General features: G+C 45.8%; 1 long non-coding RNA gene across 2 annotated transcripts in view; it reads left to right on the top strand.

Moving 5' to 3' along the window:
- The window catches only part of LOC146856506 (uncharacterized), a 272,731-nt gene that overhangs the window by 23,669 nt on the left and 234,546 nt on the right, over nt 1-14,516 (top strand). For both annotated transcript variants that reach the window (XR_014980959.1, XR_014980958.1), the window contains exon 5: nt 7,096-7,129. This is a non-coding gene — a long non-coding RNA (uncharacterized LOC146856506). The remainder of the gene's footprint in view (nt 1-7,095; nt 7,130-14,516) is intronic.

Raw genomic sequence — 14,516 nt, 5'->3', positions numbered from 1 at the left:
CACAGCGCAAACTGAGGCCATAAAAAAAAGGGGATCAATGATCGCTGTGGCGCTAAGAAACCTTAAAAATAACATCTCTGGACCAAACCTCCTTCCCCTAATTAGAGTGATCCAGGCTAAACTGCGACTGTCGATAACTTATGGAAGCGAAGCCATGAGAGGGAGAGCCGCCGACACACTGGACCACACAATAACAAAAGCAATTCGATTGATCTTTGGGCTTCCAAGGTATACTTCCCCCGCAGAACTAAGGCTGGAGTTCGGGTTTCAAAGGCAAGAGCTCGCTCGCAGAGGGTCATTCATTAAAAGCTGGTTTAAAATCAAAAGAGGTCCGCCTGACTCATTAAATATGTACCTGTGGAAAGAACTGAAGAACAAGGGGACATGCCCAGCCCGACACTATCTGAACAACTCACTAAGCCAATTGGGCCTGCTGGAACTCTGGGAGCTACCAACAACGACTGCTAGCTTTAATAGAATGGTAAACAAAGTGATAAAAAAAGAGTCACTCATACAGGACAAAGCTGCCTTGTCAGAACGCTCCCACGGCTGGTTCACCCTACAGACCTACCAAATGGCCTCACCTCAAGCATACCTCCTGGCTAGCTTCTCAAGAGTGACAAAAGAGAAATTCTTGAAACTTCGCTTAGGCATATTACCATCTGCATATCATATGCCACCATGGCTACGCCCTCCGTTGCCCGCAATTTGCCGCCTCTGCGGTGAAGGGGACGAGGATATAGTGCACCTACTGACCATCTGCATGGCCCTAAAACCGGCTCGACGAACTCTGTTAAGACCCATCTTTAACATGAAAGCCATTCGAACCTGCAGACAAGCAGTAAAAGCATCCTTTTCCGGCGAGGATGTCCAATTAAGCTGTTGGCTGGTAAAATTTCTATCTGTTGCAGAAACAACCATGAAAAAGGCAGAACTCCAGGTTACAGATTGAAATACTGCAGAGCTGCTTGCGGGTCTTTGATTCACCTTACACAGGTTAATGCTTGTACTGCCGGTTTAAACAGGAAATTCAGTTACATCAGGACTAGCAGACTCAGTGCTTTAAAGGACCGTATAGCTGCTGCAGAACTGTCATCTTAGTAAACGTTAAAGATTAATACGCTATGTACCTAAAATGCTAATATTAGGTGGAAAGCCCCTCAAATATCTCACTCTCGCTGGCCAAGCATAACCCTCAACTTCGCACCCTGTACCTCCCTTCTCTACTCCCCTAGCTGCCCGTCATTGCATTTTGTAACCTAATGCTACTTTTAGGCTCTCCCTTTATTGAGATTTACCTATTTTAGTGTGTTTTAACATCGATCAATTTTAAGTATATGGAAAAAATGTATAATTGTAAAGGTTTTAATTAACTGCACAATAAATTTAAACTACAACAACTACAGCATGGTCCACCAAGACCAGGATAAACCTTTTGCCCATGGCTATCTTGGGATCCACTGGCCCCACAATGTCCATGCCCACCCGTTCAAAGGGGGTACTGACTACAGGGAAAGGTTGGAGAGGGGCCTTTTGCTTCCTCCCACTTTTACCACTTGCCTTGCAAGTTTGACATGTCCTACAATGAGTGTCTGAACTCGTCTGTATCTGGGGCCAATAAAAGTGGGTGACAAGCCTTTCAAAGGTTTTGTCCTGCGCCAGATGTCCAGCTAAAGGTACATCATGAGCCAACCCCAGTAGGAAGGCTCTGAAGCGCTGGGGTATCACCAGCACTTAGGCTGACCCTGGCTGAGCAACCTTAGGCTCTCTATACAGGAGGTCGTTCTCCCAGTACATCCAAAGTGATCCAGACTGATCACCTGCTGCCTGGTTTGTGACCTGTCGCCGCAAATCCTCAAGAGAAGGGCACTTCCTCTTTTCTGCACAAAATTCCTCCCTAGAGAGTCCTCCTCCTTGCTGCCAATGGGTCAGCTCAGGCAGGTCCCCTAGTTCGGCAACCTGTTCCCCTGTAGGTTCCAGGGCATCCCCCTCAAGGTCTGCCTCCTCCTGGACCGTGGGAACAATGGGAGCTGGTTTCCCTCACCACCTACCTCTTATCTTTAAGGCAGGTCCCTGGGCCATACTTTCAGGCTCCAGGACCTCTTCAACACCCTTACTGGCTGCCATAGACAGAGTGGTTACACACGCCCACTCAGGCAGACCCAACATCTCCAAATGAGCCTTCTTCTCCTCCTTGGCCCGAGGGGAGCTTTTCAAATCATTGCCCAACAGACAATCCACAGGCGTGGCTGGCCTCACAGCTACTTGAAGAATACCAGCGACCCCCCTCCACTCAAAGGGAACCTGAGCCACCTTGCAGTGGCTCTCTGTGTTGTCAGCGGCAACAACTGGGTAAAAGGCATTGGGGACCACCTACTGTTCAGACACCAAGTGACACCTGACAGCTGTCACACTGGCTCCGGTGTCTCTAAGAGCCTCCACTCTATGGCCATTGATGGTCACCCACTGCTGTATTTTTTAGTGTTATCAGGCAGCTGAGTCTTAGGGAACATCTGTCTCCTAATGAGACAAGGGACATTTCTGCGGGACCCCACCCACCTTGGGCACCCATCTCCTCCCCTCCCAGGGCTACACTCTCCATCTGACGGGGTGGTGCACGTGGTGGTGCTTTGGAATCCTTCATGGGACACTGTGCATCATACCAACGGTGGCCCACTTGACCACACTTAAAGCACTTGTAGGGGCCCCTCTGAACAGGTTTACCTGTCGGGCCGCTTGCTTCTTGTCAGGGGGAGGCTGGGAACCCTTCCATTGGTTCCCTTGGGGATTACTTTGGGGCCCTTTCTGGAACTCCCTCTGTTTACCCTTGCCCCCCCACTCTTCTGCTGGGGACCCTGCCCACCCTTGGCGGAATCTCCCACATGACCCTTGTGGACCCTGGTACTGACCCAGCGGTCCGGCTCCACAGCAAGCTTCCTAGGGATAGTTAACTTGCTATCAATAAGGTGCTGGCATAGCTCTGGAAAACAATTAGCAGACAAGTTCTCCCATGCAAATAAATCATAGAGCGCTTCAAAAGTATCCACTTTGCTACCCTTCACCCAACCATCCATAGCTCTGCAACAGAAAGACACATATTCCACCCAAGTGGTTCCCTCCAACTTCTTGCAAATCCTGAACCTCTGTCTATAGAGTTCTGGGGTCAAACCATACCTTGTCATTAGGGCTTCCTTCATGTGGGCATAAGACATCCTATTCTCACTGGGCAGGTCTAACAAAGTATCCCTTCCACTCACTCACAAAGCGGCCCCACAATCCAGCTCCCCAATCCTTCTAAGGGACCTGGTGGGCGAACATTGCTATCTCATAGGCTGAAAACCATTGCCCAATATCCTCATGCTTGTGAAAATCTTTGATGACATCCTTGGGAATATACACTCTGCTTTCTGAAGGCACAGATGGTGCGCTGCCACCAGAGGGAGCGATCTCTAAGCCCTTTGCCTTGATCTCCCTCAACATCCTCTCATGCTCCATTCTCATTCTCTCTCTCTCCAAGGACAACTTGTTGTTCTCTATTTCCCTCTGACCCTCCATCTTAAGCTTAGCCATCTCCAGCTTGTGTGCCCTATTTCTCTCCCTGTCTTCCATCTCCATGGGGGACAGGTCTTTGGAAGAGATGCTACTGCCAGGTGGGGACGGTACCCCTCCCCTGGCTTGAAACTCTGGCCTATCCAGTTGCCCATCTGCATCCCCAGCTCACTCCACCACCAACTCAGGGGCATTTCTTGCTTTTACCCAGGCCCTCAGCGCCTTTTGGTAGTCATCCTTTTTGGAATGCCTGGTGTATCAAATTTCAGTTTTTTGCAGAGATGCTTGAGCTGTTTCAAAGTGTAGGTTTCCAACCTCTCTTCCTCAAAATCTAGATCCATAGATGCAACAGATGCTAGTCTACTCATGGCAGTAAGAATTGAAAGTGCTCAGGAAAAATAACAGTCCAAGGAAACAAATTCTACCCAAAAAGGTATGTGGTCGCGTTTGGTCTGCACTCACTAGTAGTGTACACCAATTACTGTATATGAGTCACAAATGCAGGTCCAAATCCTCACCGCTGACCACCAATGTTAGAACTGGTGGTCTCTAGTTGGCAGAGATAGGTACCTTTGACCAAAAAGGGACCCTTGCTTCTAAGTCAGGGAAAGGAGATTATACTACTGGATAACCCCTGCTCATCCCCTTGGTAGCTTGGCACGAGCAGACAGGCTTATCACAGAGGCAGTGTGTAAAGCATTTGTGAACACATACACTAATACAGGGAAAACACTACAGATGGACACCACACAGGTTTTATAAAAATAAGTATTCTATTTATAGACTTAACACAAGACCATAAACTACAAAAATCCACAATACTGTACTCAAAATTGACTTAAAGATGGTAGAAGTAACTTAGTTCAAGTTGGTGGTAAATGCACAAAATGCTCACGAAAGGACCTGGATGCATAACACAAAATAAACAAAAGGCTCTCAGCGTTGGAGATGCGTTGGTTCCTTGCTTCGGGGGAGAGGATGCGTTCCGCCTCAAGTCTTGCGCAGAGTAGGGGATGCGTCTTGATCCTTACCGGAGAGGAGGTGATGCGTAGATTCTCGTACTGCGGCCCGGTTGCGATGCATCAAGATGGCGCCTCGATGCGATACGACAATCCGGTGCGATGCGATAAGATGGCACCCTTGATGCGACGATGTGTAGATGATGCATGCACGCCCTGCGGCCGTGCAGCGACTCTGTAAATTGGGAGCTGCGACAGGCCCTGCGACATGCTTCTCCGGTGATGCGACGGCGACCTCGGCGTCACGCTTCTCCAGTGATGCGTCGGGTAACAGCTTTGACGAAGACACACTTCTCTGGTGATGCGGCGGCGACCCTTGCAGCGGCGACACGCGTCTCCGGCAATGCGACGACAAAAGCTGCGACTGCGACACGCTTCTTCTCGTTGAGGCGCTTCCAGCTCCCAGTGACACGCAGGCTTCTGCAGAGAGAATTCCCAGCAAGGAAATTCAGAGGGGAGCTGGTGGTGAAGTCTTTTGTCCCTGAGACTTCAGCAGGAGGCAAGCACAAGTTCAAGCCCTTGGAGTCATATTCTGCAAGATGATGAAAATCCTTTGAAAGTTCCTTCTCCTCTCCTTGGCACTGAAGACACCACTGTAGGCCAACCCAGCAACACAGCACACTGGGGGCAGGGGGGCAGTACAACTCCTACAGCTTCCTTTGGTTCTTCTCCTTGGCAGAGGTTCGTCTTGTTGCAGAAGTGATCTGAAGTCTTGGGGTCTGGGTCCCCATATTTATACTACTATTCTCTTTGTTCTCTGAAGGCAGAGAGGCCTTTGCCTAGTCCAAACCAGTTCTGGTCAGTCCTGGAGCACTTTGTTGACAAGACTCCTTTCCTTTCACAGGGCAGGCTTGGACAGTTGGGCAAGAAAATATCTACTTTCTAAAAGTGGTATTTTCAAACACAGAATGTTAAAACCAACTTTACTAAAAGATGTATTTTCTCATTCTGAGTTCAGGCATACTAAACTCGAATTTCTACCATGTTCCCTGGGTCAGTTAGGATTATAGGATGTAATAATCAAACTGCCCATTCAGGCCTATGGAGAACAGGTAGCCTTGCAATAGTGAAAAACGAAAATGGCTGTAATTCACTATTAGGACATGCCACACACACCAGGGCATGCCCTACCTTATACTTACAATGCACCCTGCCCTTGGACCTACCTTAGGGGTGTCTGATATGAAGATAAGGGAAGGTTTAGGGACTGGCAAGTGGGTGCACTTGCCAAGTCGACATGGCAGTCAGAGACTGCACACAGGCTCTGCAATGGCAGGCCCGAGACACACTTTACATGCTGCTTCTGTGGGTGGCACAACCAGTGCTGCAAGCCCACCAGCAGCATTTGATTTACAAGCCCTGGGCACACATGGTGCACTGTACTAGGGTCTGACAAGTAAATCAAATAACCTAATCATGGAGTCACTAATTAATACATCAATTTAACACAGGGAGCACTTGCACTTGGGGTACTGAATAGCAGTGGCACAGGACCCAAAGCATCTAAACCAGCAAAACATATCAAAAACAGAGGAGGCAATCAGAAGAAAATGGAAGGGAGACTCACGCCAATGGTACCAGGTCTAGCAGGCTCTCCGGTCAAAAATGCGCATCAATTCCAACAAAAACTCCTCCAAATTATAAAGAATGGGATCATTGGTGTTCACTAAGGGTATGGACTTGACAGCAGCATCTCCACTCAGGTAAGACAGTATGAAGGTCACCTTGGATTGGTCTTCCTTGAAAATTATAGGCCTACATAAGAAACGTAAAGAACATTGCATAAAGAAAATCTGGGCCTTGTGGGGGTCCCCGTGAAACCTCTCTGGTGGAGCCAATGGAATAGTAGGGGATATGGCATGGGTTACTTGGGTAGTTAACTCTGTGGCCGAGGGGGATGGAGAGAAAGGCTAGGATTTCTGTTCTCTAGAGCTTGAACTGGTACCAGCAGAGAATTCCTTAAACCTTTGTCGAAGAAAACTAGCTTCCTGACTAGATTTCCTAACCTCCTCCCGAGTTTCAATCAACTGTTTCTGCAAACCTCCTAAGACTGAAGCTAAAGCCTTAACATCTATGCCTTCAGCCATTCTGCTCAGGTGAAGTTTAAATAGTTTTTTGGCACTTCAATCTGTCGAAACCCAATGCCTGACTAGTGCCTTCACGGGAGCAGAAGGGTCGAAGCTGGCGGTCAAATGATTTTTCCCCAACTCAACTCCAGTGCGCACTAGATGCCTATCTGCACGCAGTGGGGAGGGGGAATGGGAAGAAAGAGAGACTGCTACAGTGGTGTCTACACTGGCGCTTTTCTTTTTGGTCTCATTACACCTGTAATGGCAAATACAAATTACATCAGACATTCCTTTCTATTAATATCTGGATATTACTCTACGATGTAGTACACTATTCCTAAAATACCTGAATACACTGTTAGCTTGCTTCTCTCTTAGTAATAGTAATTGGTTTAATGTCTCTTTTGTGCTAGCTCCACTCCAGGCCACTAACTGTCTTCCTTTATCTTCTTATCTAGGCGAAGATATGTTCCACTGTGCCGGTTAGAGATGGTAAGTAGAAATATATATATATATATATATATTTTTAATTACTTGTAATTTAGTAGAACGCTGCTCTCATAGTGTTATTGGCTGGAGAGGCTAGAATATTTCAGTCTTCTGCGCAATTAGTCACTCAGTCTAGGTAGATAAAAGCACTGCGCATACGTTCTAAATTAGCCTTAGCCTGGGTTCACAAAGTAAAAGTCTGTTGTCAATCTGGAAGGTATGTATAAGGAGTAGTGATTTGCTGGACTCCACAACAATAGTATTCCAAAATAAATGCTCTACAGTCTTTTAGAAAAGCTCTCTTCATACAAGAAAAAAGGCTTCACTTGATAAATGAAAATTATACTGGCATAACTGCTGCATCAAAAAATACTTTCAGCCTGTGAAATTTCAAGGACGAAGAACAGCTGAGAGAACCCCACACGCGAGGCTCCCTCACTGTTCAGGAAATACTTCGAAACTCCTGCGGCGGCGGTACTAAAACCGCGACAAACATCAAAGGCAAGGTGGGCTGGAAACCTCAGGTAAATGCGAGCGGAAAGCACGCATTTATTTCAGACGAGATTAGGAGCGGAGAGCTGGGAAAACGCTGCTTCACTCCTGCAATGACAGTTGAAGTGCGAAGCGCTACAGGTGCGCGAGCCCGATAACCGTCAATCAGAAGAGAATGGAGCAAACACTGAAACTCTAACCTCAGTGTTGAAGACCGCCATCTTGTATTACCACAAAACTCAGATTCAGCAGTCTTTGGCCAAAGAATGACATTTTTGGGCTAACAGCTAACTCCAACCTAGTCTGGAAACCGGTAAAGAACGTCTAGATCTTGAAGAGAATTGCCCAAACCTGACTGTTGTATCCGGGAATACACTGGAGCCCTACATCTCTGGGCGGGTGAAGGTGAGACAACAGGGCCAAGAGGAGCAGATCCCTGCCAAGGCAATGGGTAAGGTAGAGTGGGAAGAACATCCCCGAGCAGCTGGAGCCGGTATGGGTGCTTTAGGGCATGGCGCGGGCACCCCAGCCGCTCCTGCTGCTCTGCCAGGTACTTCAAACAATCCCTGGACTAACTGTGTTTGCGGTCTGTACTCCTCTGTTTCCTCCCGGGCTCCTCTCTGGGGGACTGCTATTACTTGGAGCCAGGCTCTGACTTACCTTTTACAGGAGCAGTATGGAGCTTGGTACCTCCGGGAATCAGCAATAGCAACCACCCTGGGTGTGGCGTAAAACTATGTGGAAAAGTAGTTGAAGGGATTGTTCTTATAGAGTAAATTGATCAGACTGTTTGAACTAAATTATTTCTGGCTTCTGAGTAGCAAATCGTGATTGCAGAATATTGGTGAGCATGTTGTGATCAACAGTGTCCATGTCCTCTGTTACTTGGAGTGATGTGATCTCTGTGCAGCGCTCTGGGTTCAAACCAGGATAGTTGGGCAGTCACAGGTCATGAGCCATATTTATCTATCTGGGTGGTAACATCCCGTTGTGGATTTTTCTAAAGATGGGAAGTTCCAGGTGGGGTTGGGGAAATAAATTGGTAGTTATCACTTGGTCTTCATGCAGCTCTGATAATATAGGATGGGTGTGATGACATTTTAAGAGTTTGGCAATGGCAATAGGCTTGGATGAGGGATGAGTTAGGAACAAAGATAGTATCTTCTATTATTTTAAAGGCTGTTTCCTTGAAGCATGAGGGCACAGGATCAGCAGAGTCCCTGAAATGTTTGCCGTCTTTATTGAATGGTTATTTCTCACTTTATTCCTACTGGGCTGGGGATTATTTGTATTAAGTGTTTGATGCAGCATCTGAGGGAGGTGAGAATGAAATGCAGATACATTCAGAATCATTTTTATAGATGTGCAGTAAACAGTACGTGTTTAAAGGTAGTTTGTGATGGTTGATGTTGCAGTTAATCACTTTACTTGGACATTTTTCCCCAAGTCCAAATCAGTACCCTATTCTTAGTTAGTCCGCTTCAGGCTGCTTTTGTATGCTTTTCTTTGATTTAAGATTTTTAAGTACTATACTGGTCATTTTGGCTTTTGGGCTATTGATGGTATATTGATATATTTTCTTTCCTTTCACTCAACTGCGTGGAGTGAGTTACTTTTCCCATTTAGATGGGGAACATGGCAACAGGCACACCAAGATTATTTCCTGAGTTAACCAGTGTCACAGATGAAGGTCGGTATGGCTTTGGAGGAGGTGTTCAGCACATTAGTGGTAGATGGACACATGGAGAATGAGCAATAATTAGTGACCATATTCTAATGTTTCTTTGGTTTAATTTGTGGCCTGCTGATATTGAAAGGGATCTGCATTAGTCAAACATGTTCTCTACTTTTCATTAAGAGCACAGTGCCATGCTTGGACAGGACGAGGTCTAGATTAGTCATTTTGTGGCGGGTGGTAGCCTTGCAGAGCAGGACAATAGTTTACATTTATGGAGGACTTAAAACTTGGTAGCCTTTGGTGAGGAGTGTCTCCACAGTGTACAGAGACGTTATAGGTGTGTAGTGTAGGCAATATAGGCTGCACCAGTAAATTTATCCTCACGATGTCTAATATTGAAAAATGCTCAAACTTGACGTGACCCCACTACCAAGAATTCACATATAAGAGAAAATGAGTTCCTCTTCCAATAAAAGCGATGATATTGAGGATAAGGGTCTAAGACAAACATCAAGAGAACTGAGGCGCTGCTATCAGCAGATAAAAATGTTGTACGCTACGGGGATTCCCAGCTGCTATATTTTCATTAAGAAGGATCGTTCCATCTATATTGAAATATCTAATATTTCAACTGGAGATTCTAGGCATTTATCCCTTGCTACTGATAGGACACTACGGGGGACTCCCATTGCTTATGATTGATGCGCTCCATTAGGAGGTTCGCTCCATTGATATTGGAACTACTGTAATCTCAGCCCCGATGAAGTCCATATCAGACGAAACGCGTTGGCTGAGCTGATGCATGTATACTTACATCTGACTGCGAAAATAAATAAAAAAATAACTGAATACAAGAACTTTCAAGACTCCCGTCTTCATATGCTTTTGGAATTATAAGAATTGAAAGATTCTAACTGTAATTTACAATTGAATTTTAGAAATCTTTATGCTCCTTGATATCATCGCTTCTCCACAGTGTACATTGAAATCCCCCAGGAAGATAATGTCCCATTCTTGTGGGAATTCTGTGTATTCTGTGAAAGCATTCATAAGGTGACAGTGCTGGCCTTCAACAGAATGATCTCAGCGGTGGTTAAAGTATACCCAAAACATTGAAAGAATAGCTTGAATTGGTAGTGGTTTGAACAATTAGTGTCACCCCTACCCCTCTCTACGCTCAACTAAGTAATGCCTGACAAGAACTGTTTTGCTGCGAAGGTCCATGCGGGGTTGTGATTGAGTCCAAGGTATTTATTTGCATTTGACCTAGCCACACTGGCAATGAGTGCTTCAAGAATCATGGCAAGTACAATAACGCTTGATGGTGATCAGGTAAAGTAACAATATTTACAAGCAGGCAGTATCTAGCTTGCTAGTTGTAATGTGAGCAGGTGTTTATTTATTATTTATTTATTAGAAAGTTTTATAAAGCGCAAACATGACCCTTGTGGGTATCAAAGCGCTGTACACATGGCGCAAGCATGAATAAGCTCTGTACAATAGAGGTCAGCACAGTGACACCACAAGGAGTATACAATCAAGATCAGGGACCTGTTAGTGGGCCACCCTAGATCCATTTCTCCTCTGGTGTAAAATATTTCCTGTATGTAACATTCAGCATAACAAGCAAGAGTGCCCGTGACACAACATAGTAAAATAATTGACAACACTGTAGGGTGAGGACCCTTGGGTAAAATAACAATTAACCATCAAACATGAAATAAATGGAGAACGCTAAATTGGGAAAGATGTCAGGACTGTAAACAAGGTTACATGCAAAAGAGAAACGATGATGCAGTTAATGATTATTCAGAAAAATCAATTTGGCCTGTTTCTTGAAATAGGCAGTGGAAAGATTGGCTCTAATCTCAGTAGGAAGAGTGTTCCAAATTATAGGTGCAAGGCCAGAGAAAGCACGTTTGTACGTACTTTTAATCTTAAATTTGGGAGGTTTCAAGAGAAGTGAGGACGTACTTCTTAAGTTCCGAGTCGAGCCAGAGAGAACGAGCTTGTTCGCCAGATAAGCCGGAGTGTTATAATGCAAGGCTTTATGCACGAGGCAAGCTATTTTAAAACAAATCTTGCTTCAATAGACAGCCAGTGAAGCTGCACAAGGTCCGGTGTAATGTGATAGTGTTTTTTGTAGCCTGTGATGAGCCTGGCCGATGCGTTGAGACTGCCTCTGAGGGGGGGCAAGCTTGCTTTAGGCAGCCCCACAAGGGTCACCAGCCCATATTCAAGACGTGAGATCACCAGGGATTGTACTGCAGGTTATATGTCTTCGGTCGGAAGGAAAGGTTTGATTTTCTTGAGGGTGTTTAGATGATTATAGTGGCACTGATTTCAACCACATGTGGTGTGCAGTTAAGGGCTGTGAGTTGCTTTAGCCAGTCCACGGTAGGTGCAGAGTGATTGTGGGGGGGAATCAGCAGGAATTCAGTTTTGAGGGTATTCAATAAAAGATGGTTCTGGGCTAACCCTTGTTGAATTCGCGAAAGAGCCTCATTAAAATTTTTTATGTCATCTAGAGAGGAGATCTTCAAGTAAAGTTGCATGTCATCCGCATACATTTGGTAATGAATGTTAGACTGGTTTAGAATGACAGTGAGTGGCTCCATAAAAAGGTTAAAGAGTGTGGGCGAGAATGTGGATCCTTGGGGAACTCCAATCCTGACTTGGGAACTGGGAGCAAGGGACTGGTTGAATTTAACCCTTTGAGTGGGGTTGTGTAAGAAAGAGGTAAACCACTTTAGGACGGGTCCCGTTAAACCCATCCTCCGTTGTAGAAGATTAATCAAGGTGTCATGTTTGATGGTGTCGAAAGCAGAAGACCGGTCCAGAAGGATCAGAAGACAAGCGACATTATGATCAAGGGATTTTAGAGCGTCATCCACAATGTTCGTTAGTGCAGTTTCGGTACTATGCCCTGCTCTGAAACCAGATTGATAGAGGTCCAGTAATTGAAATTTCTCTATATGGTTGCAGAGCTGCTTGTGGACGCATTTCTCGAGAAGTTTGGCTTATGTCATGATGTTTGTGATTGGTTTGAAATTGTTGGGATCAGGTAAATCCGAGTTAGGCTTCTTAGGGTTGGGAGTGACTTGCCTGATTTTGAGGCAATCAGGGATGTTCCCCTGTAGAAGATATTCATGAATAATCCGCGACCAAAGAGGAAGAATAGCCAAGTTGAGGTTTTTAAAAAATTTAGCAGGAAGTGGATCATTGAAGTTATTGGCCGGTTTTAGAGATGCCATCTCGTGGAGTAATTCTGTTGATCTGGCAGGATAAAGGAATTCCAAGAGCTGTCATTTTTGGGAGAGCAGCCGAGGCAAAAGGAGACTGCCGAAGAAACCACCAGCTCCTCTGGAGATGTGGTTAGGTTTAGAGGCGGCACCACGAGAGTGACAGGTTGGAGCTCCTGTTCAATTTTCCTAGCTTTTTCGGAGAAGTGCATTGTGAAGTCCACCCCGCTAGGAAGTGGGTTCACGGAGGACTGGTCAGGGTTGGAAGAGTGGTTTGCTTGTTGTTTTAGGAATTCAAATAGCATCTTGGGTCTGTTTTTGGTGCCGTCCAATTGCGCCCTGAGATGGTCAGCTTTAGCAATGTGGATTTTTTAATTGTAAGCGCTTCTCAATTTCCTTAGCTGATAGAGGCTGGTGGTGGACGGCTCGTTTCTCCAGGACCTCTCTAAAAGCCTAAGTTTGCGATGTTCGTTATTTAGGACACCATTAAACCAAGGTTTAGAATGTTTGAGAGGAATCCTTTTAAACTGTTTCGGTGCAAAGGTGTCAAAGATATTAGTCACAGTGCTAGTGTAAAGGTCAGAAAGATCATCCAGGTTAGTCATGTAAGTGGGCGGCTGAAGTCTATTCATGGTGATGGCAGTAAGAGCATTGATGTTGGCATCTCTCATGTTGTGAGACCATTGTTTCACTTTAAGGGGTTGACCCTTTCTGCCAGTGGTCTTTTTCAATATGTGGAAGGCAATTTGATGATGATCCGACCAGTCGAAGGTAGTATGTCCTTCATTTGAATGAGATTGTCTCTAGCAATAATGAGATCAAGGGTGGAGCCTTTGTTGTGGGAGGGACCCTTACAGAGCTGAGAGAAGTTGAGATCGGAGAGGAAAGTCTTAATGGAGCTGAGTAAGGGATCATCGATGTCATTCCAATGGAGGTTGAAGTCTCCAAGGAAGGTATGGTATGGTTGATCAGAACATGAGCTAATGAGCTCCATGATTTGCTCTATGAAGATCAAATTTTCACCAGGGGGATGATAAATCGTGTGGAGCACACCGATAATCTTGCCCTTATTCCAATTTTCTGTCATTAGTAGCTTACAGGAGGAAGGCGGAGCCTTCTGAGATTGCTTTATGATTAAGCTGGCGCGATGAATGCAGGCAATGCCACCCCCCATTTTCCCTCGCCGATCACATCGGATAATGACATAGTCAGGCGGTACTAAAATGTAGAGAACGGGGGCATAGGCATCGTTGAGCCATGTTTCCGTGAGAATCAGTAGGTCCAAATCTTGCGCTAAGCTGAGTGCAGAAATGTCCGCAGCATGTTTCACAGCCGATCTGCAATTGAGCAGCATAGAGTTAACGTGCAGGGAGGTGTTAGTCTCTTCACTGTGAGCAGTAGTTATTTGTAGTATGTTTTCCTTAATAGCCCATCTGGAGTTAACCCTGGGTTCCCTGTCAGGATCAGGGTAAATAGCGGGGATGTAACTAACAGAGTTAGAGGTGAAAGACCCTGGACTACTATACGAGAATACCAGAGCACGGATGTCTTCCGCCGACATCTGGGATTGAAACCTACGAGGTCTGTAGTGAGGGTTAGGCAGAGGCCTAGAGATCCACCTGTAACTAATTGGAGATCTGGCAAAAGGGTTCTTCATCCCCGCCACCGCAGACTTCGGGTCTGTTGCAATGCACCTTCACAAGTGGCGTGTGTAGATTTCATATCTTCTCCATCTTCGTGGAGAGTAGAAGAACGGATTGCACGATCTCTTTGACACTCAGGATCTCCTGCTTGAGGTCAGCGAACTTCTCCTCCAGGTAATGCCCATTAAAGCACTCCTCTGCAGCCCCATTAAAAGAGGAAGGGTGGCAACCTGAAGTTTGTAGGGAACTGTAAGGAATATTGGGACCCTTACCACAGTTACAAGGGGGGCTAGGGTTACGCTCGTGCGTGGATTTGTCATCAACCAAAGCTAGGC

The sequence above is a fragment of the Triturus cristatus genome, chromosome 4_1 (assembly GCF_964204655.1).
Source record: "Triturus cristatus chromosome 4_1, aTriCri1.1, whole genome shotgun sequence".
Classification (NCBI taxonomy): Eukaryota; Metazoa; Chordata; class Amphibia; order Caudata; family Salamandridae; genus Triturus; species Triturus cristatus.
This window is presented reverse-complemented; position numbering and strand designations above follow the sequence as displayed.